This window comes from Notothenia rossii (genome assembly GCF_949606895.1).
Source record: "Notothenia rossii genome assembly, chromosome: 1".
Lineage (NCBI taxonomy): Eukaryota > Metazoa > Chordata > Actinopteri > Perciformes > Nototheniidae > Notothenia > Notothenia rossii.
The window spans coordinates 79,301,476-79,320,457 of record NC_136912.1 but is presented as its reverse complement, the minus strand read 5'-3'; the positions used below and the strand labels follow the sequence as shown (position 1 = coordinate 79,320,457).

At 41.3% G+C, this 18,982-nt stretch overlaps 1 protein-coding gene across 3 annotated transcripts in view; it reads left to right on the top strand.

Annotated features, from left to right (window-relative positions):
- The window catches only part of arid3a (AT-rich interactive domain 3A), a 53,280-nt gene that overhangs the window by 3,834 nt on the left and 30,464 nt on the right, over positions 1 to 18,982 (top strand). The gene's annotated exons all lie outside the window — the stretch shown is intronic.

The window sequence follows — 18,982 nt, the reverse complement described above, 5'->3', positions numbered from 1 at the left end:
CAACTAGTTGGTTTATACAGAACGTTTGGTGTGATGAAATGTCATGTCGGGGGTCAAAACCGATTCAGGGGGGTGATTCAGAGTCACATGTAGCTTTATGAATGGATTTGAAGCACTAATTATTCCAAAAACAGAGTGGTAAAAGGTAACTACAATTACTTTGACTACATTTCTGAAAGGAAGAGTGAAGGATTACTTTTTACCACTGTGCTTTGGACAGCTGTAGTAGCCCACTAGTTTGAGATTGTAGATTCAAAACATGTTCTGAGTTATATGTAGCCGATAAAACTTAATTTCAATTAATTAAAGTGATGCTTTCACTTAAATGCCTCTCAACATAGTTTATGTATCCCCTATTTGATTTAGATCAACTGCAACATGTAATGGGTTCTTCAGTGGCCCAAGCTTAAAAGTTTCATGAAAATCTGGCCAGTCGTTTTTTGGTAATCCTGTATATGTCAGCCCTGTTTGAGAGTTTCACACGCATAATCAGCCTCCATGTAATTTAAGGATGTAAAACTACCTGTCAAGGTAAAACACAGGCGCAGATCTACCTCATTCTAATATCCAACTGATACCATTTCTTAAAAGTGTTTAGGCTGCTCTAGTCTCTCTCAAGTGGAAGTGCGTAACAAAGGTGGTGTTTGTGGATAAAAGAGTCTGTCACTATCTGTTAGTGGCAGAGATCAAGACAAGTCCAACATGTCAGGGGAGTGATATGGACACAATGAACTGCCTTCAGTACAACAGCAGGGTGGTGGGAAAATCCTCTTTATCCTTCTGTATGATGTCAGTGGATATGAGAAAGGGGCACCAAACTTGTCACTTGTCATTTCAAATGGATTAAAAAAAGAACTCAGTAGCCCTCCTGACTGTATTTTTCAGGAGAGTCTGGTTGGTTAGTCCACCCTGAAGAGCTCCACATCCACAAGTACAAGTGACTTTTTTGTGGTTGTTTTTAGACTATAGTTTTTTCACCAAGTAGTGGGGGTGGGGGAAAACAGTCACAGGAAGCTAGTATAGCTTAAAAGCCTTGTATAGTAGCTACTTATTCTGAATGACCTTAAACATATATATGTACTGAGAGCAATTATAGAAAGTGCCGAGTTTAATTGTTCTGATCTAATGCAATTTCAGAGGCTGTCAAGATGAGAACTTGAAGATAGTTTTTTTTAAAACAACCTATAGCTGCTTTAGTTCAGATATATATATATATATATATATACAGTGGGGCAAAAAAGTATTTAGTCAGCCACCAATTGTGCAAGTTCTCCCACTTAAAAAGATGAGAGAGGCCTGTCATTTTCATCCTAGGTATACCTCAACTATGAGAGACAAAATGAGAAAGAAAAAAAAAATCCAGAAAATCACATTGTCTGATTTTTAAAGAATTTATTTGCAAATTATGGTGGAAAATAGGTATTTGGTCAATAACAAAAGTTCATCTCAATACTTTGTTATATACCCTTTGTTGGCAATGACAGAGGTCAAATGTTTTCTGTAAGTCTTCACAAGGTTTTCACAGACTGTTGCTGGTATTTTGGCCCATTCCTCCATGCGGATCTCCTCTAGAGCAGTGATGTTTTGGGGCTGTCGCTGGGCAACACGGACTTTCAACTCCCTTCAAACATTTTCTATGGGGTTGAGATCTGGAGACTGGCTATGCCACTCCAGGACCTTGAAATGCTTCTTACAAAGCCACTCCTTCGTTGCCCGGGCGGTGTGTTTGGGATCATTGTCATGCTGAAAGACCCAGCCACGTTTCATCTTCAATGCCCTTGCTGATGGAAGGAGGTTGTCACTCAAAATCTCACGATACATGGCCCCATTCATTCTTTCCTTTACACGGATCAGTCGCCCTGGTGCCTTTGCAGAAAAACAGCCCCAAAGCATGATGTTTCCACCCCCATGTTTCACAGTAGGTATGGTGTTCTTTCTCCTCCAAACACGTCTAGTTGAGTTTTTACCAAAAAGTTCTATTTTGGTTTCATCTGACCATATGACATTCTCCCAATCCTCTTCTGGATCATCTAAATGCTCTCTAGCAAACTTCAGACAGGCCTGGACATGTGCTGGCTTAAGCAGGGGGACACGTCTGGCACTGCAGGATTTGAGTCCCTGGCGGCGTAGTGGGTTACTGATGGTAGCCTTTGTTACTTTGGTCCCAGCTCTCTGCAGGTCATAGACTAGGTCCCCCCGTGTGGTGCTGGGATTTTTGCTCACCGTTCTTGTGATCATTTTGACCCCACGGGGTGAGATCTTGCGTGGAGCCCCAGATCGAGGGAGATTATCAGTGGTCTTGTATGTCTTCCATTTTCTAATAATTGCTCCCACAGTTGATTTCTTCACACCAAGCTGCTTACATTTTGCAGATTCAGTCTTCCCAGCCCAGGTGCAGGTCTACAATTTTGTTTCTGGTGTCCTTTGACAGCTCTTTGGTCCTGGCCATAGTGGAGTTTGGAGTGTGACTGTTTGAGGTTGTGGACAGGTGTCTTTTATACTGATAACGAGTTCAAACAGGTGCCATGAATACAGTTAACAAGTGGAGGACAGGGGGGGCTCTTAAAGAAGAAGTTACAGGTCTGTGAGAGCCATAAATCTTGTTTGTTTGTAGGTGACCAAATACTTATTTTCCACCATAATTTGAAAATAAATTCTTTAAAAATCAGACAATGTGATTTTCTGTATTTTCTTTTCTCATTTCGTCTCTCATAGTTGAGGTATGCCTAGGATGAAAATTACAGGCCTCTCTCATCTTTTTAAGTGGGAGAACTTGCACAATTGGTGGCTGACTAAATACTTTTTTGCCCCACTGTGTATATATATATATATATATATATATATATATATATAATTTTTTTTCTGTGATGTCACAAAGTAATTGGTAGATGATTTTGAAACCAGAAATTTGAACAAGAGCAGGATGAAGGGGATGTTTACTTTTAGATATCTTTGGAGAAACAATGATTTTATCACCAGTATTTTGTCCAATATTAGGTTTTACGGCACCTTGTTTCTTATGTCGCTACCCAGAACGTTTGACTCGAAACATTTATTTCAGAAGGCAGGTCACCTTCCTATGGCAAATGTCCTCCATGCGACGGCTTAAAATTGTGGTTGACAAACAAAGATAAAATGTGAGGTGTTCAATTTTTGCAACTGCAGTATCCCAATATGATTATTAGACACTGAAAGCACTGATAGATCTCCAGGCCTTTTCGCAGCCTGCACCCAACCATGCTCCAATCACCTAAGAGGCTCGCCCAGAAGTTGCCACACTAATCTGTTTGGTCCAATCTGGCATATGGTATGATGTGGCCCACACAGGAATACTGCCCCAGCTCTGTTTTTCAATGCAGAGAAATACTGCTGCAGCCAGTGGATGGAGGGGGGTGTTTACGCAGTGATTGGCCCTATCGTGGATTAGAAACGTATGGCCAGTGATTTAGTTCAGGTCTTAAAAGGCCTCCCCATGCTGTGCCATAAAGCATTTGGTCCCTCAACGTATACAACTCTGTGTAGAAACCAGGTTTACATAAAGACGGCTTGTTGTTGCTCTTCATTGCGGTTTCACATACTTTGAGGATTTTCATCATTATTTGGTTGTTGTTTCTTTCAATGCTAAAAAGCAGGTTTTCGTGTTGTAAGCCGGTTACAGAGTATGGGATTTAACCTTTCCTTCATTTATTGAAAAGAGATTAAATGTAGAGCAACTTGATGCAGTGCTGGAATGGTTGGTCATCAGAAAAATAATCGAAAACAACTTTAATAATTGATTATCATCAATAATTTATCAAGAACAAATGCCCACACTTGCAGGCTCCAGCCTGTGAGAATGTGCTGCTTTTCAGAGTTTTTAACAACATTGTTGATTAAATATATTTGTTGCTTTTTTCTGAATAGTTGATGAATAAGAAAAAAAAGAAAGCCCTTGAAAAAGTTAATTTAGACCTTGTAACTATTTCACCAGCGCATACAATGGTATGACTTGCTTGAAGTGAATATATCTGCACTTTCCTTCTTGTTCGCAGTTTGAATCTTTATGTTTTTTTTTTACTTATTGTGAGTCGCTTTGGATAAAAGCGTCAGCCTAATGTAATGATAAAGGAATCCGTGTTTTTCCTCTTGTTCTTTTGACGTTGTGTGCTCTTGGTTTCTGGGAGTGTTCCTCTTGACATGTACTGTAAGCTGGTCTCTGTAGCATCTTCTCGGATCAAGTGTTTGTTGTGATCTGTGTTGACAGGTTTATTAGACATAAGCCCCTTCAGCATTTTTGTTTGATGATGATGTTTGTATATTCACACCTCTCCGTGTTTGTTCAATTTACACATCAAGATGCAAAGCCGTCATCCCTGTTAACAGTTAATCGACAATTACCTACTTCCTATGGCCGGTACAGACAAGCTAACTGATCCTTTTAGATTTTTACATTAAAACAAAAGAAGTTCATAGCCTGTATGTTATGCAAACCTGAGGGTGAAGAAGGCTAAGATCTCCTGTAAAGATAGATGATTTAGTATCACCCATTTCTGAACCTTCAAATATACCTATCTTTTGTTGTAAATCAAAAAATTTGACAAACATACTTAAGTAGAGCATTTTGTTTCAAATCTGTCATGTCAATGTATTAAATGCTCAATACAAAACAAAAAGGCTTTCACAGAACTGAAAGGCACTTGTGTAAGGATATTTAACTTGAAGGTAACTAAATGTATCGTTTATAGTTATATTAGCAGAATAATACATAACAATGTAAATGTTCCATTATTGTCCAATACTTTATAGACCCCTATATATCCTGCATCCTTAATCCAGACAGCTTCCTGTCAGCTCACCCGCCTGATCTCAGCCTGGGGGTATTTGTAATCAGTGATTGTAATATAAAAATAGCCTGCTCAGTTAGCCTCCGAGCATCATGGATGAATGAGTGGCCGTCGCTGGTAGTTGGCCACTAAACTGGTTAGTGGCTGTGAATTAATGACAGACAATGCACAGACAAGACAAACAGGTCTGACGCCTGTTTGTTGTCCTGTTATCAAACTATAATCCTGCAGGGTTTTAAAGTGTGCTTTATATGTAATGTCATGAGGGTGTGGGCTTTGCCTAAAGGCCTGCATTGTGTCACTTTAATGTTGTAATAACTCACCTGCTAATATCTGCCTGATTTGTATCACAGTCAATGCATGTGCTGTCTGCATACTACAAGTTTCCCAGCTATTAAAAAAGTGGGAAGCAGCGCGGCTTGGCAGGCTTTCAGCTGTTCTTGTGCCAAAAGCTACATTTCTGAAGGGCCTGAGCGGCACGTGGGGCTTTAACCCTGTTTTCCTGCCAAAAAAACAAAAAAAAACTCACAGGTTACTTCACTGCCGGGGCCGGAGCCATGGGGGAATCCCAGCAGGGCTGACGGTGACGCAGGCACAAAGCAGACGAAAGTAGGCTCTGAGCTTTTGGGATGCCCTGCAGTTCCTGAACTGAGCTGCTCATGCAGTTGTAGGCTTTGTGTTTTCAGTCAGCGACTGAACGCGATCTATCCTGGTACTTGTCTGCCTGGATACCAGCACACAGCTGCAACATGCTAACATGTCCATCAAACCTGAAGCATTTGCATTTCACATTTGCGTCCGCTAGCACTGGCAGACTGCCCAAGCAATCTAAAGCTTATTAAATCAGATACATGCCAAATGATACACATCACACCCTCGTGAGTTTTTATTAGACATAGCGCAGGCCAATGAAACTGTAATCCACATTTAGCACAGAAGGGCCCGTTTCTGTTCTGGATGTGACCATGTACAATGCACAGAGCTCTTTATCTAAGATTTCCACTCATCCATCGCCTCTCTGCAGACAATAGACTTGATTGTTAAAGATCACAATGCAGGGCCGTGACTGCACAGTCACCATATAAACCAACACGTTAATCCAGTTTGGGACGCTCATGCCATTCAATGAAAATTCAACCCCCCCCCCCCCTCTCACTCCACCCCCACCTCCCCCTGCACTAGTGGAACTATCATCATACCGTCAGTCTACAGTTACAATGGCAGTGCATCGAACTCTGCGAGCAGGGGCATGCAGCTTGTCTCCTCAATCTCACATGTTATGGCAAAGTCAGTTTGCTCACATGAGGAATTTGACTTGTTGAGGTTGTTTCTGCAGCTCACAGAAAACAGCACAGAATGTAGACATTGTTACAATTAGTAATTAAGGTAACTTCAAACAGGTTTTAGTAGTTATTTTTAAGAAATATGTGCTTCCTCTATACAATCATTAAACGATTTTCTGATAAAATGTACTTATAGGAAGTATTTACTAATAGGAAGCAAAACAGACAGATTTAGAAATAAAGGAAATACTTTAAATGTACAGTGGCAGCTGTACAATACTAATGCAATCCAGTGCAACAGCCATGCAATGAACTGCATTGTTATCAAGCTCTGGTGTTGTTGGTTAAAACGGTCAAGATTGTGTCAGGGAATTGTTTTTGGAAGTGCAAGGAGCATAAAAATATACGCATTAAACCAGAACAGTCACACACAAAACAAACGGATATTAGGAGACATTGTTTCCCTTTAGTAACAACCGCCTTTTTGCCTTCTTTGAATGGCTTGGGTTTCTCCACCAGCGCTGTCATCACAGGAGATTTATGTTTGCTATCATAATACTACAGTATCCACATGAAGCTGTAACATGGCGAGGTCAATATCCACCAGTGAGGAGGCGGACATAACTGCCAGCAGACATTTCAGCTGAATCAGCAGATTCTTTTCCAATTAATTTCTCTGATGACTTTACCTGCAGTTACAGTAGAGGAGGTCCTTTCATAGAGTTCAAATGTTTCACTCATTTACCCCGTGGGCCGTCATGTCCGTCCTGTCTTAGGTAGCATTTTTTAAACATATTTATATGAATGGTTTTGTCCACCCACATAGGAATGTTTTTTTTCCATGTGTGGCATTAACACTCAATATTTTTTTAAATGTTGCTTTTTTTTCTTTACCAGCGTCACACATTGCTGTTATTTCTTGCCAATATCCAGTATGTTTTATTTTTGCATTTTACAATTGTATTTTCCAATTAGAGTAGAAAGGCCTCTAACACATTTAACATTTATGCCGCTGGCTAGTTCCAGACATCAGCATCTTTCATTTCCTTCACCCATTTCCTAGTGAACAAACAATTGAATCAAGACTTTTTATATTTATTCCTCACATGCTGTAACATCAGTTGCTAAAAATCACTTTTAGCCTGGCTTGCTTGCACAGCTAAATACTGTTGCTTGATAGATACCCACAGATTTCACTGCTGAGAAGTAGATCAACAGATTATTTTTGCTATATGCCCACTTAATTTATGGCATAGCTGGGGCTAATGAGATTTGGCTTGCTGTGTTGCCTCGGATCGCTGGAAGAGGTCAGTGGAAAGTGCGTGACGAGCCTCCGCGACACTTCCTCAATGATCTTGTTGTTGGTGCAGCCGGGCTCAATGGAGCCTGTGTTATTTCCCTGGGAGGTAATACTGCCAGGAATGTGAGAGAGGGACTCATAATCAAGACCAGCACCACTGACCGACTTCTTGTTTTTATGCTTTTCTCCCTCTTTTATGAAGAAAGGATCATGAATGGCTACTGTTTGGCTCCCTGGCCTGCACACGCAGTCACTCTTTGACTATTGTCATGTTCAATGCTCACCAGTCCTCACATAAATAGTTTATGCTAAAACTATGTAAAGAGGGACAACCCCACAGTTTATATAAAAGTAATGCACCAATATTAATTAATTAGAAAACAAGATGGATTCTGATAAGATATTAAAAAAACTACTACCACTATAAGCATTTGACTATGTATTTGTTTTCCCATACATTTTACTCAGTTCTATTCATCATGTGTTTGAGAAGCATTTAGTATGAAGCTAAAGTCTTTCCCTGTTGATTATCAACCAGGTCCCTCAGTTAGATCTCAACTCATAATGCCCCTGCAGATTTATAAGCATTCCTTGGTAAAAAGAGACAAGAGTCACCCATCCTGACTTTAGCCTCGGGAAGATCTAATTATGAAAGCTGGTAATTTAAATAAATATTTCTCAGTTTGATGAAAACAAATTAGAAATACATTTCTGTCTGCCTTTTCTTTTGATAGAGCAATTAGCATATTATAGCAGTATATTCAGTATGTCAACAGAGCTTATACAGATAAGGATTTTAAAGTAAAAGAGGCTTGGCTGCGTCTAGTTACCCTGAGGGATTTTATGATACTGCATTCAACATGTAGTGAGTTGAGAACCAAACTAGAAAGTTAGTCTTTAGAGATAAGTGCATTGTGGCAATTTCAAATGGAAAACACTCCTCACAGTATTTTCGAAGCTTCAGAGGAAGTAAAAATAGCTTTGTAGATATGGTAATTGTACAGTTGTTAAGTATGTTAAGTATAAGTATGTTGTACTGCAAACTCCCTTGTTTTGTAATAATTGGATATTCACCTATCAGGACTGGATAACATTCAAAGAAGAAATATAAGAAATGTAAAGACTTTCTGGCGCCATGACGGTCAGAAACCGTGTTTGGGTTCATAACCCCAGTAAAAAGCCTGTTTCCCTACTAACATATCAGTATAAATCACACTGACGAACTGTGCGTAACAAGTGATGAGTGATAATATGATACAGCCTGAAGGATTTCACTCCACCCACACATTTACTGTACACTGAAGCTGATAGGAATCATCTTAAGACTACAAGTCAGGTGGAAGGTTTTTATTCAAAACAGGTGTAGCATGAGTGTGGAGGCTAATTTGATCAAGTATAGTAAAGCAAGTACATGTACAGAAATTCCAAGAGGACATTATGGTACCACCCACACAGATTTTTTTGTTTTTTGGGGGGGGGTACTTGCTTTAATTATAGTACAGCTGAAGATATACAGGAAAGGGGGGGGGAGACAGGCGATGACATGCAGCAAAGGGCCACAGGTCGGATTTGAACATTAGTCTACCAGGTGAGCTACCCGGGTGCCCCACAAACACTGATTTACATGCAATCTTTAGAGCAGGAAACACCGGCAGAAGAGCGCTTATAGCTCCAGAGATGAAGAAAAAAACCATGTGTATTACCACTTTAAGAATATCTGACTTTCCATTCAAGCAGAACAGGAAGAAGTTCATTTTAATACTTTGTTTTTAAACCTGGTTCATCGGGTTCATCTCTAAATAACCACAAGGCTTTCTCGGACAGAAAAAAGGGTTTCTTCTTTCAGTATATAAAAGGAAACAACAATATTTTATTCAAAATTTTGAAATGCAAGATATGTATCTGCACTGGCACAATGAAACTAAACTCCTGAGGAAAAACCCTGATGTTAATGTCTGTATTTCTATGTTCAAAAATGTGTTTATACACACAGCCACAAAAATGAATCCTCTCCCATTCACATAAGGATTTTATAAGAAGGCTTTGATGCTCTTTCCAGTGTACATTTGACATTTTACGTGTTTATGCAAGCAGCCAGTCTTATATGTAAATGTGCGTTTACATGTGCATGTACAGTATATGAGGCGATGTAGGTCTCTTTATCTCGTTGGAATTAGACCCTTAGTTCTCGTTCTTATCACTCTGTCCTGTTTGCTCAGACCTCGCAATCTTCTACCCCTGAAATGTGGGTTCAGAAAAAAGAGGATTAACCCATTAGCTCTCATTGTTTCTACTTTATCTTTCAATCAGCCAACTGTTTAAGTGTCTGCCCCGTTGGTTCCACCCTGCCACATAGGGCTCCTGGACACCTAAACCAGCCTCCTTAGTGAAACAGGGTGTTAAATAAACCCTAAGGGTATTATAGTCAACTGTCCTTTAGTGTATAAAGCTTTTATTGCAATGTTGGATCATTTCTATATTTCCTAAGGTTGAAAAGTCTGTTCTCTGGATTCTTACAAGATCAAATTCATATTATCAGGATTTGCATTCATTTGTATCTGAACCAGTGTGATTCAGACCAACCGGCCTGTTAGGAGCTACTGGCAGCTACAGTTTGGATATGTTACAACTGACAACAAGGAGAGTCCCTGTTTCCTCAAAACAACAAGGGCAGCACATAGACTATACAAAAAATTGTGTAGATTCTGCAATAGTGTCAGAACCATAGACTGTAGGCTATATATAAATTGACGTAGCGTCCGTGACGTGACAGGTTTCTGAAGAGTTGCTGAGAAGCCCTTAGTAGGCGGAGTCGGCCGCTGCCGTCTCGACAGTGACATCAGAGCCTAACCCGGGATTCCACCGGGTCCGTCTACGCCGCGTTACGGCTGCGCCACGGTTTTGTTCCGACCTCCTACAGCGTCAAAACCATGGTCAAAACCCACCGGGCGCTTTTCAGAAGCGGAGCGTCTTGCGTGCCAGCTCGCAGTTTTTGTTGATTTGGGCATATTTCCAGGACACGCTACTTTGTACAGACAACGTTAATAATAATTGTAATAGTCCAGTTATAAACGATATGAATCAAAGATATGTTGCTGTATTTTAGTGGTAGAAAAAATGCATTCATCATCATAATTATTCTATAAATATAATTTACACAGTGCCTGTAAACCGGAGGAGAACGCTGGCCTTTATTCTCCTACTTGAAAGACTATGGAGGGATAGGGTCTGCAAGATTAGTTTATTTTGGGGATTGACTGGATGGTCTGACCGGTCCACTTCCTGCCCGGCGCTATGCAACGCCTCGCGTCTCTTGTCGAAAATAGACCAGCGGAGCCCAGTGCCGCGAGACGCTTCTGGGACGCTTCTGAGCCGTAACGGCCCGTCCACACAGCGGCGTGCGTTGAAAGCTTCACCATTCACCATTCACTTTGAATGGGATGACGTCGCTTTTTGATTGGCTGATGCTTCCGTTGAAGCTTGAAAAGTTAAATGTTTCTCTACTAGAGATGGGCGAGTCCTGATTCATCCGGATAATTAACCCGGATCCTAGAAATGAGCTGGTCGTGACGAGTCTCCCCTCTCCATTAACCCGAGTCCTTTGAGTCCTAAACCTGGTGTGACGTGCAAAATAAAACTATCAATTGCGTCACTCGCTACTCCCTTTATAACATGTAAAATAACATTACAACGTACCCCATTCCATCTGCCTACCCTTTAGCAAGTAGGATAGCTTCCAGAAGTTATCGTTTGGCTCAGGGGAGGGGACGCGGATCAGTGAAACTTCCTGCAGACTCGTGGGGACTCAGAGCCGCGGGCCGGCTCCCGCGGCTATATTATGCACGAGTCAACAGCAGACTCAGAGATTCGCAAATCCTGACTCACTGTGCAAAACATAGCAGACTCATGCGGACTCAGAGCCGTAACCGTATAGCAGCAGATCCAGAGATCCAGCAGACTCGTCCTCATGCACGAGTCAACAGCAGACTCAGATTCGCCAAATCGCAAAATAACCCTTTTTTTTTGTGATCACATTTTTTATTAAAGCAAAAGGCACTGTGTAGCGGAGGTTAATATAACATCAGTTTAATATGCTCTTGAAATGCAACAACTTTTCGGTTTCACCGGTAGGATTTCTACTGTCTCGGTGATGCTGACTCATATGACTCAAATGACTCGTATGATCCGGATCTCTTCAATGACTGACTCATAAGACTCCGAGTCCATAAAAGGATCCGGATTTGCCATCTCTATTCTCTACTTTTGAAGCGAGCAAAGGAGGCAAAGCGACGCGACTGAACCACAATGCAGTTCGGCAAAGCCTGACGTCACCCCATTCAAAGTGAATGGGAAGCATCTCCATTGAATCAACGCACGCTGCCGTGTGGACGGGCCGTAATGCGAGCCGTAATGCGGTCTGGTGGAACACCCAGTGGCCGCGATCGCTGCGAACGGCGGTCGTAACGCAGCGCAGACGGACCCGGTTGAATCCCGGGGACTCCCGCTTGCTGGGGAGCCGAGGCAGCATAAGATTAGTCAGATATTTAAAGGGGACCTATCATGCAAAATGCACTTGTGATGTCTTTTATACATACATATGTCCCCCCTGTGCGTCGGGGAACTCACGCAGCGTCAGAAAATAAAACCCTCTCTCTTTTTCTCCGTACCCAAATCTTTTAAAAATGGGTGTACAACGAGTGGATACAGATTTAATCCGAACTGACGTCAAATCGGCAGCGGACCCACAGAAAGTTGCTATCAGAAACAGTGCCTGACGTGTTTTGGATGTAATCTCGTCTTTGTTTACATTAGCAAGCCTCACTAACACTCAGAGCTAACCTGTACTGTGTAGAGCAGATGTGTTTTAAAAAGCAGGAAATACAAAAATAAAGAAATAATCCTTGACGTGGTTTAAACAGGATGGCGTTTTATCACAGCAGAATTTAACTTTATCTCCGGTAGAATTCTGATCAGGCATTAGCTCCGGCTCCTCTTCTTTTCTTTTTTCAAGCTAAGGACCCAAGATCCGCGTTTCTCTAACAGGGCTTCAAAAGAGGGGTTTGAGCAGTATGAGGCATGGCTACAATGACTGAACTGTTTGGTATTTTGAAAAAAAAACTTCAGACATGTTTTGTATAGGTAGGGCCATACCTATACAAAACATGTCCAGAGGCGCGGGAAGGTATTTTGAGTGGGGGTGCTGAGGTGCTGGACTCCAGTGAACACTATTACGGGCACTATAGAGCACGCACAAAAAAACTCCCCTCACGCAAACACACAGTAAACCCGCGACAGTTACAATGAAGGCTCGATAATCAGCTCACGGCATATAGGCAGGGGTAAAAAGCTATTTTTTACGAGTGGGGAGCGGACCTCACCTCCTCTAGGGGGGTCCGGGGGGATGCTCCCCCGGGAAGATTTTTTTTAAATATTGAAGTTAAAAGCATCAATCTGGTGCACTTTGAGAGCAACATTAAGAGATCTATGGATACATCTCTCAACACCCAGATGAAACACAACTGTAAGCAGATGTTCTTTTTCTTTATGGATATTTTACAAATCACTCCCCTTTCAAACTGTATTCTTGTTTTACTGCCATATAGTATTTTATAACTGTTTTTCGTTTATTCTCTTATTTTTTTTTAGAACTATAATGATCATATGAAGGTGTGCCGCTCAAATAATCTTTTGAATAATTTTTGACCAAACCGTTTGAGACCCACTGAGATAACTTAGACTAAAGTTAACTATCTAAACACTCAGAGAGACCTTTAGCTCACCTGAGCCTCTCAGTCTGAGAGGAGAGCTCTCCTCCAGCTTGTTGTGGAACAAACAGCTCCGTATGTCCGTTAGTACAGCTAGCTAACCAGATGCTAACAACACGGTCCCTGCTGCTGGCACCGGTCTCTCTCTCTCTCCCCTCTCTCACACACACTAAATGCGCTATTTCCGCACACACACAGAGCCGCGAGCTTGAATGACACAAGCACACTTTTATTTCCATGCAACTCTCTGATTGGTCTGGTGTCTTGCCTCTGTTGCATTCACTGAACACGGGAAATTACAGTTCTGCCGTCCTTTCTAGTGTCTTGATGAGGTTCACGTAAAGCACGGTTAATGTATTATATTATTGAGGTAGAATTGTCCGGGGCTACAGAAAAAACATTCTGGGCAGGCCAACATATTATTTTACCAACAATGTGGAATTTAGATTATGCACAGCGGGAGCAGCAATAACCGTCAAATAATAATTCAGACAGGGGAGCTCCGCACCCCCTGCCTGCCGCTAGGGGGTGCTGCAGCGCCCTCAGCACCCCCCTTCCCGCGCCCATGAACATGTCTGTGAAGTTATAATATATATAATATATATTTCAGAATATAAAATATGTGTTTCAAATATACAGGGCTCTCAAGTTTTGAACAGAGTTCAGCGTGAGATTTTGGCAGCGGTGTTTGGTACTCCAACTTCTGGCTCCCCTCAAAGTTCCCATGAAGCCCTCTGTATCGCAAATGTCAACGGGGCGCAACTTGGTGGGCGGTACCCTGGAGAGGAATCTCTGGGTGAGAAAATCTCTGCGTGAGAAATACAAGGTGTGGCGTGTGAGCGTGTGAACGGAGTGAAATGTGTGTGTCTCACGCCAATTGCGTGAGACTTGAGAGCTCTGAATATAGCATGATAGGTCCACTTTAAATGAAGAATACTCCACCAGGCACCAACACAAGAAACACGTCCGAGTTCAAGTTGTGTTCCCCGGATCAGCCTCGCAGCTCAGCCCCTGTAGCAGCCTGGAGCTAACGAAGCTAGCAGAGGGACAGAAAGCTAGAAGCAGCAGTCACCGCAGAGACCTGTCACTCAAAGTGACCACGCCCTAATTTATGCAAAAACGTTTAGACCTAATATAACTAAAAGGGATGCGTTGTAAAAAAATGCGATCCCCAATCCATTTTTATGAAGGACGGTGGAATCTAAATATATACAGAATAATTTGTATTGCATCCAGGGGTAGAAACATGTTTATTTCTGCTGTAAAGTTGGGCATTTTAACATCGGGGTCTATGGAAATTGCTCCTTTCTGCAGCCATCGGCCAATAGATGAACTGCAGTTTGTGGCACTTCCCGGCTCTGCCCCAGAGTTTGCCGCTTGGTCAGAACTAGAGACTATGTTTTCATAAGGAGAGCAAGATAAGATGATCTCCCTCTTCTTTGATTGACTGATGCTCTACCCAATCATCTGTCAAGTATTCTTTAAAGTGTCTGCCCATCTCCAAACAGTCTCCAAAGATGGCTTCTCAGATGGTTCTGTAAAACCAAACATTCTGGTTTGCCAGATTAGTTTGAATCAACATTGACGGTTAAATCCCCCCATGCATGTCAGACGGCAAACACACAAGCAGGTAGCTTTGAGCTGGAGCTCTAAGCACAATCAGATAGGTGAAGCTGTAAATTAAACATTGCCATGTCGGTGGTTTGCATGAAGAGTGGTCTTTACACTCACTAAAACTGCATTGAAAATCCCCATATGTCAGACATTGCAGCAGGATTTACATTTCACCTTTGGTCTTTGGTAAACAAAACATGCCAAATAGTTCTATTGATCCTGAGGCTAGTCTACTTTATATTCAGAATGCCTTCATAAAGGTCTGGCAATACAATTGTGGAGGAAATTATGTACTTGTCTGCTAATCCGTCAAATGGCCTTTACCAAAGCTACTTAAATATGTTGCGAAAGGATTAAGCAAAAAACATGAAGCAAGTTGGTTGCTGCCATTTCATTTCCGAAGCTTTCCAAGCATCACGAGAAGAACAACATAGAGCTTCCTCTGCCACCATAGTTGCAAAGCAGGATTTCCATACAATAACTGGTTTCTGTCCCCCAGGGTTGAACAAAACCCAGAGTACAGAGGTTGGTTTCCCTCTCTGACTTTAGTATAGAATGATTCAGCTAAGGCTTTGCTGGGGATTCATCCCTGCACCACTGAGACTGCTTGTTTTTATAACTATGGTTTGGATATGGAACGCTTTCTCACTAACTAATTCTGGTTATTCATAAAGTGTGAGAATTATATACCAAGGGCAATCTCCAGACATTTTACACAGCAGACATGCCTTAACGTTTAGCAAAAATCCACAAGCTTCCTCATTGTATCTTTTTTTTCTCTGTCTTTAGCTCGCAGTCTTCTTATTTATCAAGTACTCAGTTTTCATATAATCTTGTCGTGACATGGCCATTATTGCTGTCATTTATAAAATATTTTATATGCCTCCATTTATGGGGAACTGGGGGCTGTATGTTGGTGCAATGTAATTTGCACCATGTAGCATAGGAAATCGTGATGTCTGTGATGAGCAGTGGTATGAAACAAAACGACCACTTCTGCTTCCCTCTGCACAGGAAGAGTCAACAGAACCGCTTTGTTGTAATCACTTCTGTCTTTTAAATTAAACATATCACACGGAAGGGACGATAACAGAGGCCGTATGTGCTAGGCTTAAGACATGGAGTGACATTTCTGCTTATTTGCACATGAGTTCAAAGTATGGCTACCTACCATGTTGAGTAAAGAGTATTACACATAGTGTGCAGATACACACAGTGCATGTATGGGCTGTTCGGAAGTGAATTTGTATCTCACTTAATGCAAAAGAAATGTATGGCTCTACGAGTGGTTTCACTCCGAGCCCTCTGACATTTGTCTGTAAGAAGAACAGAGACAAGTTGTCTATGTCGAACTAGATCAAGTTGGGTAAGATGTTTTAATCCTGCTTACACTGCTGCTATTCTCTATCTGACAACTGCAGGCGTTCAGTTGTGCCTCTATCGCTCTTAAAGAATGTAATGAATCAATATTGAATATCTGTCGGCTGCCTCGCTGCATCTGCTCCGTCAGTTGTTACTTCCTTCACCCTCTGAAGAAACACAAGTTTCACAGCTCTGGTTTCCTTGCGCAACACTTCAGTAACATACAGCCACAGTATAGGAAACTTTTAAGTACATTTTGTGGCTGGGGGAATCTGACCAGTTGAGATAAAGCGAGGAGCTGCAGGCTTTCAACGGATGTCATTGGCCTTCTTGTTTTCCTTCAAACTTGCTATTGTGGTTCAGCCAGTTCAAATCACGTGTTTCCATTATGATTGATTCTTCCCTAACCACAAATACACTAGCTGCTAAATAATGTATTGTTTTAAGGTATGGAGACAACAGCTGAAGGAAAATATATCATGTAACTCCTAGAGCTGCAACGATAAGTCGATTGACAGAAAAATAAACTGCAACTATTTTGATTAACCAATGATTTGATTCGTGCAAAAGTGGTAGTAAATGTAGTTTGAGCCTCTCAAATATGGAGAGATCTTGCTTTTTCAGTGTTCTATCATATGCAATGGTCTGTTCAAAACAAAAGATCCACTATTTTCTGATTTTTTGATACCAAAATATGAGTTAATTAACGTAAGAAAATTATCTGTTGATTAATTGATAATGAAAATAAAAGTAAGCAGTCCTAGAAGGTTCTTTATTCAATGGAACAAGATGCTTTACAACATCTGATCAATTTGGATATTGCTGAAATAGTACAACTTCGCTAGTCTTCTTTGGGTGTTGTCTCTCCTCCAGGTCAGAGAAACAGGTCATTTTTCTGTGAGAGGGTGCAGAACTTAAGTTCCCTCCGCAGCCAATAGGAGAGACCTTGAACCTTACATATATCCAGCGCAGTACGTGCCTACATGGTAATTCCAGTACGATACCCAAGAAATGCTGGTATGATGTTTTGTGTAATTCCAATGAACCACATAAGCTGCATTCACTAAAACAACCTTCCTTTCCGTATAGCCTCCCAAGAATTGTTTTCCTCTTCTGTTTGTATCCTCTTTGCATTGTGATGAAATACATTGTGAGCTAGATTTTCTGTAGTGGCCACATTTGAATAACAATAGGTTACATCTGTATAGCGCCTTTCAAAGGACCCAAGGCCGCTTTACATGGTGAACAAACAAAAAAACAAAAGGGGCAAAATAAGAAAGTAAAACATTAAATAAATAGCAGTAGGAGAGAAGCACGGGGACTGTGATGGGTTAGGGGTCAAAGACCATGGTGAAAAGGTGAGTCTTTAATGATGACTTGAAGAGGTCCATGGAAGCAGGCATTTTAGCAGGTTAGCATGCCTAAATGTATGAACTAGTGATTACTGTTGCCTCCGTGTTGGCCCATGTGTAACTTGTGGCCTTCATATTTTCTCAAGGAGTTGCTGACTTATTTGTGAACCCTTGTTCCACTGGAGGGAAGTTGTATAGGGGCTCAAGACTCTGATAATGCTGTTTCAAAAGATGTTTGAACTCTGACAGGAATCCAAGTGTGGTTGAACCTAGAAATGCAACAATTAGTTGATAGACAAAAAGGATTCATCAACTATTTCGATAATCGATTGAACATTAAAGTAATTATTCATGCAGAAATGCCTGAAATGCAGAGTTTTTCAGTTTTACACTATATTAGACCGAATTTCTTGGGTTTTTGACTGAAAAAACATGACATAGATACTTTCATGAACTGGGATATAAATTTGATTAATGAATCGAGAAAAAAGTCTTCAGCTTATGCGATGTGAATTTAATCAATTTGCAGCTCTTGTTGAAACACTAACTGCCTTTAAGAAAGGTTAACGTGACGTGATGATCATCATAAACATTTGTTAAAGGTGACCTGTCATGCAAAATGCACCTTTGTACGTCTTTTATACATGAATATGTGTCCCCGGTGTTCCAGGGAACTCACCAAGTGTCAGAAAACACAACCCTCTCTATTTTCCTCCATACCCAAATCTCTTAAAAAGGGGCTGCAACGGATCTGATACAGACTGATCCAGATTGGAACACTTCTGTGACGTCACAGTAGTGGCGCTACGGCTATTGGGCCAACTCCACCAATCAGGAGGAGACAGCCACGGACATTGCCGTTGGAGAGCCCCGGGTGACGCTGTAGTACATATGCCAGGCCTGTAGATGGTGCTGTTCTCACAGAATCAGCCCATGCAAAGACAGTGTTAAATTGAGCGAAATGAAGAATGGCTAAAATGCATGATCTGTTTGGTATTTTGACAAATAAAAGTATAAATATGCCTTATATAGGTATGGTCCTACACTATGTTATTCAAATATAGCATGATAGGTCCACTTTAAGTTAGTGTATCTACTTATCTGTACTGCATATCATTGAAAAATGTTGTCTTGCAACCTTAAACCCAAATACCAGTATGGCGTGGTTGAGTTTCTGCATAGTGATTCAGAATGAACTGTAACTCATTCATGCTTTTACCGGGAATGTACTTGAGTGCAAAACCAGAAGTATCTGAAAGTACAAGTTGGTGGCTTCAGGGGTCTTTCTGTTCATGTATCAGTCAGTGCAGCAGAGATGAGTCAACACTGCCTATTTTCATGACTGGCCCTTCAGCATGTCCAGCACCTGCACTTTAAATTAATTTCCCCACAGACTGTTGACTCGGTGTACAGTTCTTATCTCTGCCTGACTGAACTGAGCTACGAACCCCAACATTTTGACTATTTTCCCACATTCTGAGTA